Source organism: Mus musculus, chromosome 8, assembly GCF_000001635.26.
Source record: "Mus musculus strain C57BL/6J chromosome 8, GRCm38.p6 C57BL/6J".
Lineage (NCBI taxonomy): Eukaryota > Metazoa > Chordata > Mammalia > Rodentia > Muridae > Mus > Mus musculus.
In genome coordinates, this window is record NC_000074.6 from 91,994,620 (window position 1) to 92,017,665 (window position 23,046).

The 23,046-nt window shown below is 46.4% G+C and overlaps 1 long non-coding RNA gene across 4 annotated transcripts; it reads left to right on the plus strand.

Moving 5' to 3' along the window:
* Positions 1-2,812: 2,812 nt before the first annotated feature.
* Gm36843 lies at positions 2,813-16,241 on the plus strand. Of its 4 annotated transcripts, none has more exons than XR_879095.1 (6): positions 2,813-3,233; positions 11,645-12,729; positions 14,281-14,387; positions 15,021-15,055; positions 15,353-15,624; positions 15,925-16,241. It is a non-coding gene; the product is annotated as a predicted gene, 36843 (long non-coding RNA). The 4 variants fall into 4 exon arrangements; XR_879096.1 differs by having other exon boundaries at positions 11,800-12,729; XR_387919.2 differs by lacking the exon at positions 2,813-3,233 and having other exon boundaries at positions 11,165-11,917; positions 12,587-12,729.
* The last annotated feature ends 6,805 nt before the right edge of the window (positions 16,242-23,046 follow it).

Genomic DNA, 23,046 nt, shown 5'->3' on the forward strand with positions numbered 1-23,046 from the left:
CTGCCCCACACTGATGTCTCTCCTAGACTGTCCTTCCTTAGCCCTAGACAGACTCCTCTTAGGCTCTCCCTGCTCCTGGATGCCCAGAGGGAGCAGCCTGAAGCTCATTAGAACGTCCCTGCTCACCCTGGAACTTTAAATTATTAAGCAGCTAGGATTCATCTAAGAAGGTCTTAACCTTATAATTTCTGGTAACGTAGGGACTGGGCATCTAATATTTTTAAAGGTGTTTCTTCTTTCACCAGCTAATTGTTTCATATCTTAAATGGAAAAAAAATACTCAGTAAGACACAAGCAATTACAGAATATTTCTCAGACTGGATTGATGTTGTTTTTAATGAAATCCCAGACTGTCTGAAGCTCTTGTAGGGAAGAGCAAGGCCAAGGTCCACCTGATGGAACGAGACTGGATATCTTTGAACTTTAGCCACTCCCTACTATGGGAGTGCGGGCCAGTCCCGATGATTTTTTTTGATTGGTCCAGGCACTAGGTTAAGCAAGGCATCAGGTAGAAAACTCACAGAGATTTGAACTGAGGGATATAAGCTGTTCACTTTGGATCAAGTTACTTAGCCTCTCTGGGCATCAAGCTTTTCCCTCTGAGAAGTGCTGACAGAATATGCATTGTTAGCTTGCTATGACCATTATAGGAATCAGCCTAGTCAATTGTCCAACACAATGTTGTAGCTATTACAGCTAACAATAGAACACTGTCCACACACAGGAGGAGAACACATTCAAAACCGAGTCCTATCCCAGCCTCTGTGGGGACAAGGTCTCTAGAAGGGGAGAAACAGACACACACAAATGGGGCTAATTATACTGTGAGGAAGCACCATGAGCTAAGGGTTTCCCTTTCATTTCTGTTGGTTAGAACGGGGCTGGGCTCCTGCCATACTGACTAAACTTTGTCTGACGATTATCTAAGGACCACCTAATGTGTGTCGATGCCACACACACGTCAGATGTGTCAGCCTCTCCCGGTAATGACTCTCTGACATAAACAGTAAGGGAAAAATATTACAATTACCAGGGGTGCTGAGGCCCAACATGCATTTTCATGAGAGCCCTGGTGAATGGCAGTGTGGACTCCAGCCTCCCTGCCAACCAAAGCACTCAGGCCAAAGAAAGTGCTCACACACACACACACACACACACACACACACCACCACCACCACCACCACCACCACCACCACCACCACCATGACAATTAAAAGGAGCTAAATGAATTAAAAGGGGCCTTCCCCACTAAAGCACAGGCAGAGAGGCTCAGAGCAGTAGCACTTGGATTTATAGGAGCCTCACGGCTGCCAAGTCCTAGGAATTGTGGGTCACGGGGGAGTCGTTTCAGTGGTAACCTAAACGGCTTATGAAATTGGAGGCAATATGCATAATTTTACATTTCTGGGAGGCAGTTTTCATGCCTCTGTTTATATTGGCTTCTTAGGTCAAGAGAAATAAATTTCCACCCAAAATCAGATTGAGAGAGAGGGGGCAAAGGAGGGAGATGGGGGGGAACAGAGAAAGGGCATTTTTGCATTTATTAAAACAATTCTCATCTGGTCCCTGACAACCCAATGGGGGATTCCCTGCCCCTTTTTTTCAGACAATGGAAGACCAGGCCTAGAAATGAGAGTGTGTGTGGGGGGGGGCACGTGTGTTCTAAGCCACATGTGAATCTCTTACCCTCTCTGCACCTCCATTTCCACATCAGTAGCTCCACCTTCACTCTCTTTGCCTTGGTGAGTGGTTACAGTAACTCAGGATGGTAGTACAGTGTGTGAGCTCCCCCTCAACCCCCAGCAGCCCTGTGCTGGAAGATAGTCACTCTGAGAACACAGGGCTTGGGATGGGGGTGGATCCTGGAATTCAGTTCTCCCCAGAGCTCCCAAGTACCAGATGTTGACAAGCCACTGAGGCCAGGGGGAGGGTGACCACTCAGTGTCCCACACATGCTGGTCCCAGGCATCAGGATCTGGCTTCCCTGTCCCCTGTCTCATTCTGTCAATTTTACAGAACCCCCAGGCAGCTTTGCGCCTTCCTCCGCCGACCCCCCCCCACCACAACGTCCTGTCCTCGAGTGTGTGTCCTCCCTTGCCCATTACACGCACAAACTCCATCAGAAGGCATTCGTCTACACCTTCTTTATTCACTTTCAAAGGGTTAAACAGCCTATTTACTGGGCTGTCAACAAACCCGTCTGGTTTTGTGTGGTGCGGAGCCTTGTGTCCCCTGGCCTGTTCTTGTTACTGTCATGTAATATCCATGACAATTGTGTTGTGCTTTTTTTTTTCCCCGGGACTCTGTGGGGCTCAATCTGAGGGGCCACTTTAAGCCAGGAAAGACCTTTATTTGTGTGGATTTGAAAGAGCCCTGAGACTGTTCTTCCCTTCAGTACCCTCTCCAGCAGGTCACCGCGGCTTCAAAAGGGTTTAAATACAGAGGCAGCAATCAGCACTTTCATCACGTTCTAATACACTGACATGGGCATTTGAGCCTGAAAGACAGGGGAGAGAGGGATGCAGATTTTCCCTAAATTGGCCTGAAGCACAAAGCAGGGGGAGCGATTGAGCGAGGAGGTAACCCCTCACGCCCTCTTTTACACTTCTAACCAGCGCCGCACAAAGAGAGCCGTGGGAAGCTGGGAGCCCGGGCTGGGCCATTTCCATGGGCCATATGGAAATTGTGTTTTGTGTACAGAGAAAGTGTCTGATAACAGTGACCTTAACGGCCATATGCAGCCAGTGAATAGGCCTGAGGAGCCTTCTCAGCAATCTGACCCTCAACATATGGACTATCGGCCCAAGGAGACTTCTCTGCCATCTCGCTGGCAGCCCTGGGGATTTCATTAGATTTGTTAATGAATTGCTCTATTGACTTAGATCTGAGCTTGCCTCATTAGAGGAGAAGAACACAATTTTTATCTATGTTTCGTGAAGGGGACCGGAGCGTTCCCTCCTTTGTCAGGTGGTGGGCAATCTTCCGGGCTGTCATCGGCTTTGAACTAATTTATTGTGTCAGCCGAAGAAGGCCTTTCCTCCCTTCCTTGCTCGAGGAGGCCCCAGCCCTGTCCGAGGCTCTTCGGATCAATGTTTTCCTTGTGAGAGGGTGCTTCCTCTGCTCCTACTTTGCTTACAAGGAGCCTAACACGATGTTGTCCTGGTGTTGTGTGTCTTCGGGGTGTGACGACAAGCTAGTTCTGAGCGACCTCACAGCTGCACCTGTCCTAGGAGGTATTTTAAGGCTATTGCATGCTTTGGACAAGGGCTGACCACTAGCCTGCCCTTCCTGCCACCAGACACTTGACTGGAACAGGTAGGGAGGTTCTGGGGGCAAACTCTTGCTTTGGAGTCTCTTTCTTCCTCTGAACAAGTTTAAGTGTTTTAAATCCCCTACTACATGGGCCTTATTAGGAATGCCTGGATGGTTTGGAATTCTCCATGGGGGGGGGGGAGCTTGGGTTTTAAGCAATAAGGACTGTTGATTAACATATTATTAGGTATGCACCAATAAAGAGCCCATTAGAGCTAATAGTAAATATAGAATCCTAAGGAATTAGCAAAATGAGATTCAGTAGAAAAATAGAAACCATAAAGATAAGCTTCTAAAGACTGGCCCTGGCCTTTTTTTTTTGAGCTTAGTAACAAAGGCTGGTATCTCCTTGAGCCCTGTGGGCTCAAGCCTACTATAGGCAAGAACTTGAACAGGAAAAGAAGCTGATCTGTGTTGTACCTCAGAGATGGTTTCCCCTGTGGGGGAGGCCAGGAAGAAGGCAGCACCTAGCTGTCTCAGCACTTCCTGCTTATTTCCCATGATAGAAGGTAGCACAGAGGTCCCACACATGTTCAGGAGCCATCTTGGGCACAGGGACTTTAGGGACAGTGAAAATTTCCTATGCTCATCACATGAAAGTCTGGAACTTCCATAGATTGCCCCAGCAATGGCAATTTGGTGCTTCCAAGAATGCATCTCCTCCACAGTGCTGAGAGGGGTAGCTAAGCCAACCACATATCTCTCAGAAAGTGGAAAAGCACAAACAGTGGACTATAGTATACGACTGTCCTCTTTAGATGTGAAAGTATGTTCTATTGTGTGGAATGGAAGTATGTTAGTAGTGTTAGTCCCCAAATCTTCCACGAAAGAAGAATCCCCACATTAGGAAAGTAGGACTCAGTATTTGTCTTAGGCAAGGGGAATGTTCATGGAAATGGGTCCTGCAAAATCTGATGGCTTTTGTGTAGGAAGGTTGGTTCAGAAGCTACTATAATCTATGTGTCTATGAAGAAATCCTCTGTGCTTGTTACCAAGTATGCTGTCCTTACCTCAACAGGCTCAACAGTCTGTTTGCCTCGAGTTCAAGTGTGCTTGACTTTGCCTGTAGCCTTTATAATAGAAGCGCCACTTGGCTGGGTATAAAAATTCTTGCCTTCCCCCAGAACTCTATGAAGTACTATTCTGCTATATCTGTTGGTGTTGACTGGTACATGCTCTTTGTATCATTTGCTTAGTGGTTTCATTCATCTCTGGACAGGATTTAAAGTTTCAAAATTAAACAGGGGCACCCTATTCCATAATATATTTTATTTCCCTAAAACATTTTCCTCTGGCTTTTCCTCTTCTATGACAACTCGACTGGGTATAATTTACTTGAGTCACACTTTCTTTTCCTCAGAACTCTGTAGACCCGTCATCTCTGAGCTCCAAACACTCCTCCTTGGGATGACTTTTCTGGTGCCAATGCCTTGATGTGGTTCCTGGAGACCAGCAAATATTTCTTTCCCCTTGAAGTCTGGGAGCTGGAGCAGGAAATGACTCAGTGTCAATCATGTTCATCAGCATTTCCTGGAACACAGCACACCTCCCCAGCTCCAGACTCACTTTTTTTCTCTTTCAGGGAAAGTCCACATTATTGAGGCTCAGGGTTTCTTAGTTCCATTTATGGATCTTTCCAATGCAAGGTCATTAATTATCCTTATCTTTGTAAAAATCCAACTGAAGATAAATGTCAGTTATCAGGTTACTGTCTTGTATATTTTACCCACACTCTGGTCACTTAAAAGAAGCAAAGTATCTTGTTTGTCTTTGTTTCCTCCCTTAGATCCCAGCATGAAATAGATGCTCAACTGGCCGCTATGAAATTAACCTACGGATGACCTTGACAGAGTTTAGGATTTATTTTGATAGAAGTCCAAAGCATCGAAGTGTTTTGATGTGGTTGGCAGTGATTGACAGCAGCTGATGTGAATGCATATCCATTCCAAGTGTGCTGGGAGACAGGGAGAGGGTGGAGCCCCTTGTTGGATGGTGGTGGTAGCCACAGATGTAGTTTTATGGGGAAAGTGGCTATGGTGAGAAAATGTGAATATTTTGGACTTCCGCAAGTACAAAGATTCAGACTTATATCTCTTACATCATCTTACATTAATAACGGGAATTATGTGTATCCTTTTGTTCCAGGAAAATACGTATAAAGTTCTTGACACACCCTTTCCTCTTGGGTTAGACTTGCAATCTGTCAATCAATCTCTAGTACCAAACTCCCCCCAAAGACTATGGTATTCTGTTTGAGGAGAACTTTGCAACCATGGGGGTCCTGTCAGGAGACACATGACTCATTTAAAGGGTTTGACTGAGGAGATGGTGACAGTTTGACTTGCAAAGATGGGACTGGGCTAGGAGTTAGAAGGTGCCAGCAAGGAGGTGTTATCACCCCTGGGCCTAAAGAAGCAAGGACAGAGAGTGAGGTTATAGGTGAGAGGGTCTGACACATGAGCATGTCTCCAACAAGGCTTTACACCTACAGTTGAGCACAGACTGGCCTCATGGAATACCAGCAGAATCTAGTAGGGCTGGAGGGGGTCTTCTTCCACCTCATCCCTCCCACAGGGCTTCTTCTTCCTTATCCCTCCCATAGGCTGTGCCCACTTAGCCAGATGCAATGACCCCTGAATGACGCAATCATGCATAGAAGCCAGGCTTTCAGGTCCAAAGCTGGACAGAAAAGCAGAGCATAGGTCTTGAAGGCATAATCTACTCCAAGGAGACAACTTGACTATCAGAAAGGAAATCAAAAGAAAATCAAGTAAAATAAATTGAATTTTTATTGGTTTGGCAGGTGTGTTAGCTATTTTTTTTTCCATCACTGTGACAGAAGCTCTGACAGTAGTGAGTCGAGCAAGGGAGAGTGTGTGGCTGGCAGGGTCATGACATTATGCCCGCAGTCGGGAAGCAGAGATGGATGAATGCTGGTGTTCAGCCTCCTTTCTCCTCTGTAGTCAGTCTCCGCAGCTTACACTCAGGATGTGACTTCTCAGTTAAAGCCCCTTCCAAAAATGCCCTCACAGACAGTCCCAGGGAGGTGTCTCCTTGGTGATTTCAAAATCAGCAGAGACAACAGTGACTTGAGTCAACTTTCCCGACAAGGTAGTAAACATTTAAAACAACCTGTGTGGGTGTGGGCAACAGGGAAGGATATCCAGAGGTGAGGATGTGGAAGGAAAAGTTGCCACTGTGTTGTTTTTGCAGAAGAGTCAGTAAGAAGAAACTTCAAGAAGGGGCTTTGATGGCATCTTTCGAACTCACTAGTGTGGACACTGGTGGATGGGAGAGACCCCACTTTCAGGAAACTATACTATGGATTATTCAAACATGGACATAGGCTACATACACAAAGCTACTCATTACCACAAAGATTGTTACAGTAGAACATTGGCAAAAATTCAAGGATCCATCAGTGGAGGACTAGTTAAATAAACCATGATTCACCCACACAATGGACGACTACGCTGTCACAAGACAAGACCAAGGTGTCTATCCTTGCAGTGAGTTATAGATGAGTCAAAAGAACAAGGTGTTAACATTTATGTCAGATGTGTGGGGGGAGGGGAGGAAGATGGACAGGTAGTGACTCGCTCTCTCTTTGACTGTGGGCACAAAAGGCATGGAGGGCATTGAGGACTCTCACAGTCTGACAGGGAGTTCTGAGTGGGAATCACAAGAGGGAGGTTTCCTCATGTGACTTAAGTTTTTGTTTTGTTTTGTTTTGGTTTTTTGTTTTTTGTTTTTTGAGACAGGGTCTCTGTATAGCCCTGGCTGTCCTAGAACTCACTTTGTAGACCAGGCTGGCCTCAAACTCAGAAATCTGCCTGCCTCTGCCTCCCAAGTGCTGGAATTAAAGGCGTGTGCCACCACGCCCGGCTCGTGACTTAAGATTTTATGTAGACTTTCCTACTCAAAAATGAATAGAATCCATACTGAAAACTACTTTTCAAAAGAAAAAATTCATACTTGACTGATTTTTTGAGCTTTGAAAGAATTATGTTGGAAGTTGTGTGTGCACAGAGGAGAAGCCTAGGGGGTGTGGCTTCCAGGTTCCCAGGGGGTGTGTCTTCCAGACTCCTAGGGGGTGTGGCTTCCAGACTCCCAGGGAGTGTGGCTTCAAGTTCCCCATTAGATATGCCCACCATCTATTGTGAAGTAGATATCCTTTATGTATTTGAAGTGTTATCAATACAGGACTGGGAACAGCAGAGTCATAAATGTGTCTTGCTCACAGATGCACCCTGGAATAGTGCCTAACACACTCCTGTGCCAGTATTTGTTGAATGTCTGAGAGAATGGTTCCCTTACCCCTACTATATTTGTTTTATATTTCTCTTTACTCCAGTAGTTCATCCACTAGTCCATAAGCTCTTTCCTCTGCTACTTCCCCGGAATCTCCCATGATGCTTAGCGGTCTGATGAGCATTACATTATTTTCAAGTGAATGGGGGCCTTTTATCTCACTACCTGAATGCCTGATGATGTTTATCCTGGGCATACAGGACTGGAGTAAGTCAGATGAGGTGATATACACAATCCTCCCCATTGGGGAACACTGCAGACTGACAAAAGGACTTTTGCATCGTCTCTGCTTTCAGGTTGGTGGGGACAGGTTGCTGAGCTGGGTCTTGTTCAGAGGAGAATGAAAAACATTCCCATGTATCTTTGCCTGGATGTGTGCTCTCTTAATTCCACACGTTGGTTTAAATTTTATGACAACACCTGGAGATGAGTATTGTCTTTAATACTTTATTTGCAAAAGAGGGGACTGAGCTTCAGGGCAAACGTTCCCAAAGTCCACAGCAGGCTCTAGTTCTGAGTGCTGAATGGCAGCACTTGGAGTCTATGGGACCTTTAGGAAGGGCAGCTTAGCTGTTCACTAAGGACTGACAGAGGACTACTGCCGCCTCCTCCCCCTCCCCCTCCCCCTCTCTCCTCCCCCTCTCCTCCCCCCTCCCCCTCCCCTCCCCCTCCTCCTCTCCTTCCTCCTCCTTTTAGATTCACCAGGACGTGAGCACTCTCTGCCACATATACTTGCTGTCAGGAGCAGAGCCGCTTGCCTGCTCGCCCTGCACCTTCCTCTCCTTTTCAGAGCTCGAAGCTGAAGTTAGCCTTCCCTGAATTATGTTGTTTCTTTCAGCTATTGTGGTCACTGCACCACAACTCAAAAACTCTGGAGCTCAGTAGTGATGGAGCTTGACTGAAGATCTTTAAGTTTTCTGAGGAGTCCAAAATCCATCATCCATCATCCTTGCAAGACGAATGCCCTGAGAAGAATATCCACAGGGACAGGGTGACACAGTAGCCAGGCTAAGCTGGCTGTTCTAACACTGCTTCTTCAGGATTATGATATAGCTATGGTTCATTTCTCATTTATGATGTTTCCTAAAGGGTCTGCTCCGTGTGTGTGTGTGTGTGTGTGTGTGTGTGTGTGTGTGTATGCACATACACATCAGCTTAGCTCCATATAGTTGATAGATTCAGTTTTCTCCTCTAATGGCTTCCCATCCCTAAGGCCTGTAGAGTATTCTGCTGGATATCCCTGGGCTGGCGGTCCTGGGTTCTATAAGAAAGCAGGCTGAGCAAGCCACGGGGAGCAAGCCAGTAAGCAGCATTCTTCCATAGCATCTACATCAGCTCCTGCCTCCAAGTTCCTGCCCAACTTGAGTTCCTGTCTGGACTTCCTCCAATGATGGACAGTGATGTGGAAGTGTTAACCAAATAAACATCTCCCTAGGTTGCGTTTGATCGTGGTGTTTTATCACCATGCAATATAACCGTATTTAAGACAAGGTTTCACCTCTTCAAGGTTTCACTGTCTCCCAAAGGTACTACCCTGAAGCCTAGGGGTTCTCTAGGCAGATGACATCCAACCAGGATCACTGTGTTATTAAGCAAGTCTAGGGGTGGGAGGGTGCAGTCGAGATAGAGAAAGGAAGGGTGGAAGAAGGGAAGACTGGAAGAAAGAAAAAAGATTTAAAAGACATGATTTGCTATTTACAGGGTCTGATAATTAAGGGCCATTTGTGTTCCAGTCTCGCTCCATCAGACCTCTCTGTTAATATGGGGCTTGGGAGACTCTTGCAGGATGCTTGCCTGGAGGATCCACTGGACATTTTCTGAGATATTGAGGCTTCCTCTGGTGCTGAGTTGTCATTCTGAATAAACAGCAGCTGTCGGGCTGCAGCCAGGCACGGGATGGGAGGAAGGCGACCAGAGTCAGCAGCACAAAATGGCTTCTTTGATTTATTTACTTTTTATTTTTATTTTTTTAGCCCAACTTCTGTTGTCTATTTGTTTTTGCAGTATTTTTTTTCTTCTGGTGAAAAAAAAAAAAAAAAAAAACCAAACCAAACCAAAACAACCCACAACCATTTGTGGTTGTAAAGCTGCTGGTCAGAAAAAAAAGAAAAAGAAAAAGAAAAAAAGAAAAAGAAAAAAGCAAACGTCAGGCACAACACAGCTTCTCACTTTATAGCTTAGAAGAGCCACGCTTCAGTTCTGGGTCCATTTGTTGTCTTTTTTCTTGCTCTCTCTCTCTACCACTGATCCATCCATATTACGAATATTACTTTGTATTGCTAATGCTAATTATGTTACCCTAAAAGCTGTTTGTAGGAGAATGTCTGAGTGCCTGCACATAGCTTCTGGGAACCTGCCCCCACTTCGTTCTGATTGGTAAATAAAGATGCCAACAGCCAATAGCTGGGCAGGGCAGACAGAGGCGGGATTTGGGGGGTTTCCAAGGCTTAGGAGGAAGGGGAGAGGAAGAGGAGTTCTGTCATGCCGGGAGAGTGTGGAGTGAGGAGAGACATGATTGGGAAGTGTGCAGGACAGAGGCATGGCCGCCATGCGAGGAGCCGGGAGAGCACGGCCCAGTTGGGCAGTCCTCCGGGTCCAGAGTAACCAAGATACATAGAATTAGTAATTAATCGGGATTAACCACGTGGAGGTTAGGCATGACCCAGCTATTGAGCTGTTTAAGGTATAGAAAAATATAAAGGCTGTGTGTGTGTGTGTGTGTGTGTGTGTGTGTGTGTGTGCACGTGCGTGCGCGCGCGTGTATGAGTGTCTTTCATTTGGGAACTTAAAGCATTGAGGTGAGTAGCAAACACGCTGGTGGGATTTATATTTAATTAATTATTTCAACACATCCACAGCTTCTAGCGAATTCCATGAATATGGTCCTCTGACCTCCTGTCCACTCGCTATGTCAGGAGCATGTTTCTTTACTACCAACACCCCTTGGAAAACACCATCTTATTTGTGTTTTGCTTGAGATAAGGTCTCATGTTGCCCAGACTAGCCTGGAATTCCTTGGTGAGCAGAGAATGACCTTGAACTTTTGATCCTCCTGTCTTCATCCTCCAAGTGCTGGGATTAAGGCATGTGCTACCACACCCAGTTCTAGACTGAGCATAGCATCCATTGTGGATGAATGCTGCAGTGTTCTGCAACTGGGCTGCCTTTTTCAGTGCCAGTGTTATGAATAGCACTAGAGTAAACAAATCCACATATAAGCTTGTATTTATTTTTTATATTTTTCTTCTTTCTCCTCTTTCTTCCCTCCCTCCCTGCCTCCCTCCCTCCCTTCCCCCCTCTCTCTGTGGCACTGCAGATCAAACCTAGCCACCCCCCCCCCTTTTAAACATTTATGAGATGGCTCAGCAGGTAAGAGCACTGACTGCTCTTCTGAAGGTCCTGAGTTCAAATCCCAGCAACCACATGGTGGCTCACAACCATCTGCAATAAGATCTGATGCCCTCTTCTGGTGTGTCTGAAGTCAGCTACAGTGTACTTATGTATAATAATAAATAAATCTTAAAAAAAAAAACAACCCAGGGCCTTGTACATACTAGGCAAGAGTTCCACCGCTGAACTACACTCCTATACCAAGAAATGTTTTTTAGATTACATTCTTAAAGTGGAATGACCAGGTCTTTGGGTATAAACTTGTGGTGTGTGTGTGTGTGTGTGTGTGTGTGTGTGTGTGTGCTTAGTATCCCTCACCAGCATAGAAGATCTCAAATCTTGTTCTTATTTTGTTTTACACTTCTTTGACTACTGTTATGTTTTTCGGGAACTTTTATTTTTAGTTCCTAAAATCATCATTCTTGGCCTTTGCTTGTATTTCAAAATCCCTTGGTGTTTTGAATAGATTTTGATAACCTGTTTATTTGTTGAGGATAATATAATCGCCACTTTGTGGGAAACACCTTACCATTTAATGCCATAGTTTTAAATGTAATATTATCAACTTATTAACTTGTCATTTCTCTCTTTCTCTCTCTCTCTTTCTCTCTCTCTCCAATGCATCATAAAGAGGTATGATTCTGGCTAATTGAGACTCCTAATTACTGGACTTCTAGTCAATTAACCAATCAAGATTCTTCTCAGTTTTACTCTTGGACATGTTGCAGAAGCAGATACATTTAAGGCCCAGTGACAAGCAAAGCTGAACAGGTCTCTTTATCGTAGGCCTCACCTGGCCCTTTAATAGAATCACCCAGAGAGATGGATGCGAGACGGCTCAGCAATTAAGATCACTTGCTGCTCTTCTAGAGGCCTGGACTTCCACTCCCAGCATCCACATAAGGTGTCTCACAACTCCATGGAACTCTAGAGGACCCAATGCTTCTTCTAGCCTCTGAGGGTACCTGTATACCTGCAGTACGTGTGCTCATATGCAAGTGCACACATATTCACATGTGTATATGTGTGAGTGAGCGCGCGCGCACACACACACACACACACACACTCACACATTTTTCAAAGGTCATTTGCCTATGGCTTTCCAAGGCAAGGGGCTCAACAAGTCACATTAGTTGACGGAGTACCCTATTCTTGAGGGTCATCTGTTGAAAACAGACTTAGAAAATTCTTTCCACGCTGTCACTTGAACCTAAAACAATGACTCCAGCCATGTGCCTTTGAGGTGTGGTGACAGAAGAGCAGGAGTTATTTGAGGGCACAAATAAACAATGGGTAAACAAGAGCCAGAGAGGAGGCACCGTGTAAGGACTCCTCCTGCTCTTGTAGAAGACTCTGGTTGGAGTCTCAGCACCCGTATGGCAGCTCACAACCCTACATAGCTCCAGTCCTCTCTTCTGGTCTCTATGGGCACCAGAGATGCATGTATGTAGTACATCCAGTCAAAACACTCACACTCATAAAATACAATCTTTTTTAAAAATACACACCTGAATATATCGAATGCTCACTAGTTACTCAAAGTCTGTTCCTTTCTTTCACTTTCTGCTCCAAGGATGAAGTCTCTCCATGGAAGTGCTTCCTGCTACTGAGCAGAGACCAGCTCTCAGGACCTTGGCTTTCTGTTTGTCACCTCATCCAGCTTCCCAGAGACTCTGGGCATGAATAGTGCCTAAGGATGACGAAGATTCGACCAAGGTCCATTAAACCTGTGTAGTAAGCACATCTGGCTTAAACCTTCTGTGCCTCAGTCTCCCCATCTGTACAACCAGGAGAGCTATAGTGAGGATTAAGGGGACAGTTACCCAATGTGTGGCACTGGCACAATGTAGCTTGTGTCGTTAGCTCAGTCAGCCTTTATTCACATTTTACAACGGAAGGAGATGACCAAGGAAGGGTTCAGAGAGATTAAGCCATCTAAACAGTCCTGTGGTGGCCAGAAAAGAAGAAAGTTAGCTATCAACACAGGTGGTCTGGCTTTAGAATTTGATTCTTACATTTTTTTGCTCTTTCTGATTATGGCTTGAAGAACTGGGCATCTTCTTTTGTCTTCATAAGACTATAAATACAGTCCAGGCCTGGTCTCATGGAGCAGAATCCATTAGATACCCAACCCCCTTCCGGCTTCCACTTCCAGAGAGTGCAGATTGCATGGGCTGACATGCCCAGTACTAAATGTCCATTGTAACAGCTACAGCAGTGTGGAAAGTTCTCATCCACATGGAACACCTCACCCTGGCTGGTGATGTCCGTTTGACAAATAGATAGTGATGGTTATGAGTCCCCAAGGGATGGTGCAGAGATAGGAGAAAGTACTAGGTTGTCTAAATCATCACTGGGGGGGGGGGAAGAGTGTCTCTGTCCAAGTGTCCTACTCACAGATGAGAGCCAAGTTCACCTCAGCACTGTGAGGATGCTGTTGGCCAGCATTGTTTGTCACAACAGCTAGAACAATGCCCTGTTATTAGTGTGTGAGTTTGGGGGTGGGGAAGACAGGAGCCTTCTCCTGGTCTTTCTCAACGTTCCTCTAGGCATTCAGAAAGTCCCATGTGTTCTGAAATAGTGGTCTTGGAAGATTAGTCTGTCATCCTGCATCAAAACAGAGTATACACACAGGATGACGGACAGAAGAATAGGACTCAACTCCAAAGTAGGGGGCTTGTTAGCAACCTCTCCTTTAAGAAGCCTCTGGACCAGGATGGGAAAGGAGGAGGGGAAGTGAGGGGTGAGGGAGGGAGGTGGGGGTGGAGTGCAGCAGGTTCTTTGTAGCCGCATCTGCAGCTTTCGATCTCATTGAACACACTTTGACTTTGTCGTCAAATGTTTACTGCCAATGCAATGAAGGGTGTTAATAAGGAAGGGAACACCAAACAGCCGGCATAAAAGCCAGAGATGCTCATAAAGCTGCTTTGGCCATTTATGGTCTTTCTATAGTTAGGAGAGGCACTTTTCCATATAAAAGATATAACTATATATCTTCGCATTTTATGGGCTGCTGATTACTCTAATTATCATAAAAAATTACTGCCGCTAATAAAATTTCTATTATAAGTTACTTATAGTAATCCAGGGTACCACACTTAGCCAAGAAGAGGTGATCAGTCCATTGCACCCTGGGGAGTTTGTTTCTAGACTCCAGAGGCCCTGAGGCTTTTAACACCTCACACCTCCCTGTTTCCAGTCCCCTGCTTTGTCCCACCTCCTCTCCAGCTTCTGGTCAAAGGTCTCCTCAATGTTTTCACTTTGCAGGATGTGGTTAGAGTCTAGAATAATGACCCATCTTGGACACAGATGACGCAAATGAAATTTCAGAGCTACAAATATCTGGGTGGATTTCTCCTCCCTTGGGGCTGAGGGTATGTCAATAGAAGGATGTCATGGGGTGGGTGGGTGGCTGGGGGAGACTGGACACGCCCTGCCCAAGGGGAAATGTGCTTTGTAAAATTGGTGGAAGCCGCAGGGTGTTCATGCAAGACACAATGGTTAGCTTTGTGTTTGACGAGACAACAACCGGCATTTTCCCTTTTAGAACCGCTATTTTTTTTTTTTCTGGAACTGTCATCTGGGAGGGTGGACGACACTGCCGTGACCTTACAAACTCTTGCCAGCGATACCAATTCTAACTTGTGATTTTGCTCCCTCTTCCCTCAAAACGCCCCCTGCCTTGTAATGAAGTATCAAAACAAGGTAGTTTCCAGCTCTCTTCCAATGACCAGTGAATGAATAACCTCAGAATCCCAGGAGCTCAGCTCAAGTGGGGAGAATGGTCATTCCTCAAAAGGGTTTCAATTGCTGCCGCTACTGAGTGACTCAACATCTTAATGAATGGGCTACAAAATGAAATAGCCCCTTTGAGTTGCTTTGAAATAAGCAACTTATTTTGGCAATGACTCGTTACACATTAATTGCTACCAGTAAGAGCAAAAGTATGCCTTGGAACTTTTGTGGCTTGTCTCTAACAGACAAGTTTTCTTTCTCATTTCTACCAGGCATGTTGGAGCTGGGCTGGTGAGGAGAATCCTGGGTAAGAGCTCTTGGGGTCATCTGGGAAGGGAGAGGGCCTCTGGTGGGCCTCATAGCCAAATGGTTTTAAATACCTTTTAAACCATGCCCTGGCCTCCCGATGGGGGAGGGGTGGTCAAGATCAGGACTTGTAGAGCTTCACCCCAGATGAATTTGCTCAGACTTTAATAGAAACTGAAGGTTGGGGGTGGGGGTGTATGCTGTTTTCTTTCTCCAAACAATCTCTAGCTTCTTTCTGAATTTAGAAAACACATGCGTTTATTTAGGAGAAACCTATGTATGGCCTCTTTTTTCCCAGAATGCAGCTCTCCAGAGAGGTGGAGTTGCTGTCGTCCTCTTACTAGTATTGAAAATTAGAATATCAGAACCATGAGCATCATTTCGGGGAGGATTGTGCACAGAAGGAGGGAAGCAACCTAGGGAGACTGCTGAGTCCCCTGTCAGGTGCACTGTCCCAGACAGGCTCAAGGCTATGGGATGTCACTCAAGGCTATGGGATGGCACGACTTTCCTTTCCAAGGCACCAGCTTTACTATTCAGGCCAACTTCATCGGCTGACTTGAGCTGCAGGTGGGTAGACACAGCTGCTGAGAGCTCTGAGCACCAACCTTAAGAGACATACAGGCAAAGAGACCGTATTTTTATCAAAAAATATAGATGCTAAGGGGGTGGCATTCCCTCATAGGTGGGCTTGGAAGTGGGTGTGAACCTCTCTGCTGATCACTGGTTGTGTGTCCCTGGGTGAGTTCCTTGGCACATCTCAGAAGCAAACCTTCTTGTGGAACCAAGTAATGACTTTGTAGCACAGGCCAAGCTACAAATTCGGCTCCTACTGATTTTTGCTTTTCTTTCTCCACTTCCTGCCCTCAGCTTAGCTCCGCCTCTTTCAGCCCAGTTCACCTACTGCTCCTGAACTTTTCAAACACTTGGCAGACTCAGAGCTTAGTGGGCAAGCACAGCTCACCCATCTCAAAGGAGGCAGGTCAGGAGGCGGAAATGAGTAGCTTGCTTCTGAAGCCAGAAAGAGTTCCTGTTGCAGGTCCCCATTTCCTCCTTGAGTGACTTTGACTCAGCCGTGTGATCTCAGATATTCTCAATCTTGTCACCTGCAAAGTGGGGATTTCAAGAGAACCTTCCTTGAAGGCCACATCTGACACAGAATCTCCAACTTAAAAAAAAAAAGCGTAATCCCTCCCACGGGGGGGGGGGCGGGGGGGATCTGGAAAGGGGAGCAGCCCTGCTCTTGGCTCTAGCACCTCCTTTTTGGTTTTGTTTTTGTTTTCCTCCAAGAAATAAGATTTCAACTTGACAAAAAACAAAAACAAAAACCTCCCAAGCAGCATGGCTCCCTGATCAGTTCTCAGCATGCATGTCTGTGAGGGGTTGCAAGGTCTGTCAGGAAGAAATGCGCTGGACTGGGCGTGGTGTTCTGACAGCCAGCTCTAACTTGGAGTGAGTTCGGAGATGTTCCATCCCATGCAAGCCAAGGAGGCACCTGCACCTGCACCTGCACCTGCACCTGCACCTGCACCTGCACCTGCACCTGCACCTGCACCTGCACCACCCCACCACCCCTGCTGCTGGCACCCACTGCTGTAGAACCAATTCCCTCACCCTGATCCAGAGGTTATAGGGTCACCATCTTTCACTGTGTGGGCATAGAGCATTCAGGGCCGTTTCATTCTCTCATGGGACTTTGTGTCAGTGGTTGATTGTTCAGGGCACCGGAAGTTCTCATTGCACAGAGCACCGGAAATTCTCATCAATGTGAATCGCAGAGGCAGGAGTAGTTCCCAGGTGGGGCGAAACTCAAAGTTTCAGAAACTACGAAGAGGTGACAGCTCCTCGGCCACACATTACAGAGCAAAAGAAATAGCAAGGTTCTCAGGTACTTGTGTCTGGGTGGGGGAGGGGACTGGCTCACGTTATAAAAAGACCCTGAGGTTGAGAGAACTTTATAGCCATCCTCAAAAACACCCGAACTCCTGAGGTCACCACAATGACATCCCTTCTGCTTGCAGAATGCACTGCTTCCACCCACTTATGAAATGTGACAATATTGAGTCTAGAGGGAGATGAAGCTCCTTAGAAAATGTTCTTTGGAAGAGTGCGAAGTCAAAGGAACAGTTGTCTGCGGTCACACTCTCAGTGTGCCATGCAGAAACCCGGGAGAGGGGTCCTGGTAGATCCTTCTCTCCATCAAGAAGAATGGAATCCTCTGAGCATCATCACTCTACAGCACTTGGGAACACCCTCCTCAGGACCCAGTTTTTTTCTAGAAGAGGGTCCATAATCCTTTTTCCTTTCAGCTTTTACCTCAGTTCCCGGAACTTTTGAATCTGCCCTCTTTGAGGTCCTTCCGTCTTCACAGGAATTGGCTCTTGCTAGGCCTTGAAGTGAAGGACAATAATCCTCCTTCCTCAGGAGGCTAAGAAAAAAATTCAAAATTTGAAGCCAGCCTGGACAACTTACTGAGACCCTATCTCATGATAAGAACTAAAAAAGAGGACTTGGTAGACAGCTGAGCGGTAGAGCTCTTAGCTCTCAGTGCTTGAGGTCATAAGTTTGGATCCCCAATACTGCTGAACCAACAGCTTCTTCTCCACCACCCCCAGCTTCAATTTAGATTGGCCTGGCCCTGCCCTTCCCAGGCTGGGTGGGTCCATGGCCCTGGAGATGTAATGAGGTCCGGGAGACCCTTTCTTTAACATGGAAGAAAGATGAATGATAGTCTCGCCCTCATGGAATTTTGTGCAGACAGAATGGGAGTGGGAGACTGTTGGGTCCAGGATCCAGTTGACCTGTCCTGAGGCCTGTAGGCCTTCCTTTGGATGAGCTTCTCTGGAACAGGCTTCTTCTCATAGCTGAGTTCCTCCCCCAGCATGCTCACTGTCGCAGTAAATATTTCATCCCAACTGGAGGTTTCTACCCCACCTCAGATCATTCAGTTCACAGATAAAACGCACAACGCTTTTATATTTGTAATAAGCCTTAGATGGCACTGGAGCAGGGCAGATATCAACCCCCTATGCTATTTTGTCTACTTCCCTATCAATAATCATGACTTGCCATGTTCTGCCTGGGCTGCTCCCTATTGGCCAGCTCTCACGATCCCTTACCCAATAGCACTCTTCAAACTGGGGGATCAAAGGCTCCTTTCATTCTGGATGGCTCCTGTCACTCAGGATCCACACAGGTGGTGCTGCCTCCAACAGAATTCTCTTGAATCTCGTATGGGTTAGCTACGAATCTTAAGGACGTGGATTTCATCCTCCAAAGGCTGTGTCCATAATCTCTGAAGTATGTTTTAGAACAGGGTTTTTACAGCCTAGTCTGGCCTGGCTAAGAAGGTTTACTAACTTCAAGCATCTTTCAAACTTTCCATGTCCTTAACAAGAGTTTTATGGTGATGCCTAGATAGTTTGTACTCTGACATCATTCCTGACTTTGAGAATACTTTTACAAGCCGAAGAGACTCTTCTCTGTCTGTTGTACTTCCTCCAAAATGTGCCTGAGAATTTATTAGCTTCTTCTTCAATGCACTTTCCCAACAATACTGTTAAACACAGCTATAAGATGACAGTTGGGCTATGGGGAGACATCTCCACAGTTAAGAGCTTTAGCTGCTCGTGCATAGAAAGTTCACTTTTAGATCCCACGTGGCAGCTTACAACCAAACGTTTTCCAGTTCCAAGGGGAAATCTAATGCCCCCTTCTGGCCATCAAAGGCACTGCATGCATGTGGTGCGCAAACATATCTGTAGGCAAAACATTTTAACACAAAAAATATTTTAAGTGCTTAAAAGACAAAGGAGACAGTCTATACTTTTTTATATTCTCCCTAAATTCCAACAGATTCATGATTGTTTTCAGTTATCTTTTTTTTGACAAGTATAAAAATATTTTTTTAATTAGGTATTTTCATCGTTTATATTTTCAATGCTATCCCAAAGGTCCCCCATACCCACCCCCCAATCCCCTACCCACCCACTCCCCCTTTTTGGCCCTGGCGTTCCCCTGTACTGGGGCATATAAAGTTTGCAAGTCCAATGGGCCTCTCTTTGCAGTGATGGCCGACTAGGCCATCTTTTGTTACATATGCAGCTAAAGACAAGGGCTCCCGGGTACTGGTTAGTTCATATTGTTGTTCCACCTATAGGGTTGCAGTTCCCTTTAGCTCTTCAGTTATCTTTTTGATGGGTAAAAACCTATTTGAAAAGCAATGTCACCTAAAATAACAATGATAACCACTTATTCTTTCCTATTTGTGGGAAATATAAGAAACAATTTAATTCATTTTTATTTTTGTTTAATACAGGGTGTCGCCATGTAGTCCAGGCTATCCCAGAAACCACACTGTAGCCTAGGCAACCCTCCAGCCACTCTGTGCTGAGTGTTGAGGTTACAGCTATGTGGCTCCATCTCTTTCTGGGAAGTGAGGAGTAGCGACTGGAGCTTGGCTCCCTGGCCCTCCACTTCTCCCTGCCCTTTCAGCTCTCTCCACTGGTCTGCTTGTCTCTGCTATTCCCAGGCTCAACACAGGAAATACCATCTCAGCAATTTGGCAAAGCTAATTGTTTCAGGGATTACAAACCCAGATCCTCCAATAGCTAAGAAAATAGAGCAAACACATGGAGCAGGGTTTGTGTTGCCAGGGCAAACTGAATAGCAGAAGTCCACCTCTGTCAATGGGCAGCTACTGTTATCCAGTGTGTAGAAGTTGTGAATTTCGGAATTCCCTGAACTTATTGCTTCCCTGGTCACTGGGAAATCCAGGTTCCCTGATGAAACCCTGACATTCAAGGGCTGAAACAGTACTGTCCAGGATTGCCTAGTTCTCCTGCTCACAAGGCTTGTCAGTGAAGAAGGCCCATGTGTTATGGCTTAAACCAATGAAAATTGCTTCTCACTCATACCACATGTCATTAAACGTGTGCAGGGTTTGCCTTGTGCCACCTTTTCTTGGGGACACAAGATGTGGCCCTGTGATTTTTTTTTTAGACTTGTGTTTTGTTTTGTTTTGTTTTGTTTTTCTCATCTCCTCCTATACCCACCCCTTCTTCCCAAGCTGCGGAAATGGAAGCATGGTTAGGTTTGTTCTGCCTCATGAAGCATCCCCAGAAGTGACTGATACTCCCTTGGCTCAATGTGTAACTGGATAAAGCAAGACACAGAGCCACACCCAGTTCTGTAGGGTGAGCCTTCCTATGTACCAGCAAAGACGTTGGGACTCAGGCGAGACCAAAAATGCCAGCACAGGGCCAGATAGCACCCAAAACATTGCTCAGACCAAAGCAGATAATCAACACCGAGCTTCTACATCTAGGTTCTGGGAGATAAACACCTGTGTTTGGCTGTCTCTGTCCTCTGTGGGATTGTGTCTGTGTCCCTCCTGCAGGTCCCTGAGCCCAACTTGTCAGGGCACATGGATGGACAGGCAAATCTGCTTCCTCTTGCTGCTGTGTGAGGATGGCTGATCCATGATCTCAGGGCATGCTCTGCACTGTAGGACCTGTCACAGCTTTCCTGGCCTCTGACCACTGGACACCAGCAGTGTCCCCAGTGTGATAGTGACACCAAAATAATCTCCAAACATTACCTCATTCCTCTAGGGTGTCTAATATCTACTGGAGTCGGAAAAGACCCTCCAGGCTTCGAGGTTCTGGAGTTTTCTCCCTTACTCCATCATCTGCCCTCTGTGTGTGCATCTATTTGTCAGTGTGTGTGTGTGTGTGTGTGTGTGTGTGTGTGTGTGTGTGTGTGCACGTGTGCCTGGCTCTCTCTGCAACTCCCCCTTTCTCCCTCCCTTTACTCTCCTTCCTACTTCTTTCTCATGGTGACGATAGGGACCACACTCATGACCTTGTACGGGCTTGGCCAGTCCTCAGCACTGAGCTTCATCTCCAGCATTCCCAACCCCAATTTCGGTTAGCTTGGATCTTACCTTGCCAGGCTACGTGAGCCCATGGCCATGGAGATGTGGTGAGGGCCCGAGATTCCCCCTTTAACATGGAAGGAACGTGGGCCGTCTTCTTTCCTTCATGGGGATTTATCCAGAAAGCCTGGGAATATGAGAATATTAAATCTGTGATCTTGTGTGATCTCACTGGAGGCTTGTGGGCCTCCTTGGGGTGATCTCTCTTTCAAATAAAAGTTGTTTTGTGGGTTCCTGTCAGACATCCATGGTCAAGGACTGTGTTGATCACTGGGGTATTTGTAGTCGTTGTCCACTGGGTGCTAAGTGTGTGCCTGACAGCACCAGAGAATGTATATCCAGGTGACAAAACAGAGCTTCAGGAAAGTGGAGGATTGCATCATGTGGGAAGTGGTGGACTGCGCCATGCTGGAACTAGGTGACTGTGCTATGCTAGAAGTGAGGGACTGTATCATTCTGTAAGAGGGAAACTGCGCCATGCTGGAAGTGGGGACTCTGCTGTACTGGAGGTGAGAGCGTGGGCCAGTATACTATCTGTCCAGGGTAACACCTCTTTCTGTTAAAATGACAATGCCATCCAATTGGATGGAGTGTGGATGGGAAAATCTGTGCTGAGAGGTCCAGAGGGCTGGCTCAGCCCACCACACACAGAAAACCACTGCAGAGCCCAGACTTACAACATGATTACAGTCGGTGCAACAATCACTTGTTCATTGTGGAGTTACCATGTTTTGAGGACTCTGCTAGGGATGTAAGTGAACTCTCTCTTTCAGTCCCACAAAAGCACCCTATGAACTTTGGATGTCACCACCCTCCCGTACCCTAGATGCACACAGCGCAGAGAGGGCGCATGCCTCATCGCTCGCTGCTAGACAGCAGTGCCATGGATCCCTGGTTCCAAGCCAGCTGCCCGCCTCTCCAGGCTCTTCAGATGCTCTGTGATGTAGAGGGGCCTCTGGGACACTGTGTGCAGACCCATCTCTCTTCTATCAATCTTCCTGCCACCCAACATGAGGAGAATTCCAGGAACCCTCCGATTGCTCCAGCACCAGCTGCAGGCTCAGCAGGCAAAGGTCCTCAAGCCGGCCCTCCTGCCAGCCTGGCCACACTTCTTCTGACATTTGATTTCTTGCTTTGCAAACTCCATGTTGGCCCAGGAGGTGGTTGCCAAGGCACATAAACTAGGTGCTGGGTAAAATACAGCACTTGTTCCACTGGAAATTGATGGTAGCAGGCAGTCACCCCACCCTGGCTGGCCTCTCCTCCTGGGCTGTCGCCACCCAGGCAGGACTCATACTGCCACCAGCAGAAGAATATAACTGTGTGACATCTGCAAGGAGGGAAAGAACCATGGGCCTGAGTGGCCTGCCCAGGTGATAAGTGGGTTTCCTCGGCACACACACACACAAACAGTTTACAGTCCTGGAATACTGTATTTGATGGTCATATCTGTGCTCACTCCTGGGACTCCAGGAGCTGAGAGAAGCCAGTCTCGCAGTGGCTGTTGGAACCTCAGATCAGCTCCTTTCGCCCTTACAGACTGTTTTATTTTTATGTTGTTGCTATTAAAGGGATAGAGAGGAACAAAGGAGACTGGTTTAACTCGTGAGACCAAAGTTGCTTGGAAAGGGACATTTCTATGCCTTGATTCGACACCAGTTTATTGAGAACCCACTATGTGACAAATGGCTCACTATTGGGTTTACATAATTGTGATAGTTTGAATTAAAATGGCCCCCACAGACTCATAGGGAGTGGCATTATTGTAGGTTTGGTCTTGCTCGAGGAAGTGTGTCACTGGGGGTAGGCTTTGAGGTTTCAGAAGATCAAGCCAAGTCACCCTCTTCCTGAAGCCTGCCAATTCAGGCGTATAACTCTAATCTACTTCTCTAGCGTCATGTGTGTCTGTGTGCTGCCATGCTTCCCACCGTGACAATATGGACTAAACCTCTGAACTGTAAGCCAGCACCAATTAAATGTTTGCCTCTATAAGAGTTGCCATGGTTAAAGTGTCTCTTCACAGCAGTAGAATACTGACCAAAACGATCATGACTGTC